Genomic DNA, 204 nt, shown 5'->3' on the forward strand with positions numbered 1-204 from the left:
ATAACCCTCTCCATCCCTATTGAATCAGAGCCGTTCAGTGCAATGTTGACCGACCTCTTTCAACTGCTACTCCTCTGTTCATCAGGACTCACGCAAGCGAATTAGCCGGAATAGCCTAAATTCTGGCTTTTATCGACTTGTCAGAAGTTACTGTGTTTGAAATATATCAGAATCTGATATACTGGAATTTGCCAGCATTTACCT

Source organism: Penaeus monodon, chromosome 34 (assembly GCF_015228065.2).
Source record: "Penaeus monodon isolate SGIC_2016 chromosome 34, NSTDA_Pmon_1, whole genome shotgun sequence".
NCBI lineage: Eukaryota > Metazoa > Arthropoda > Malacostraca > Decapoda > Penaeidae > Penaeus > Penaeus monodon.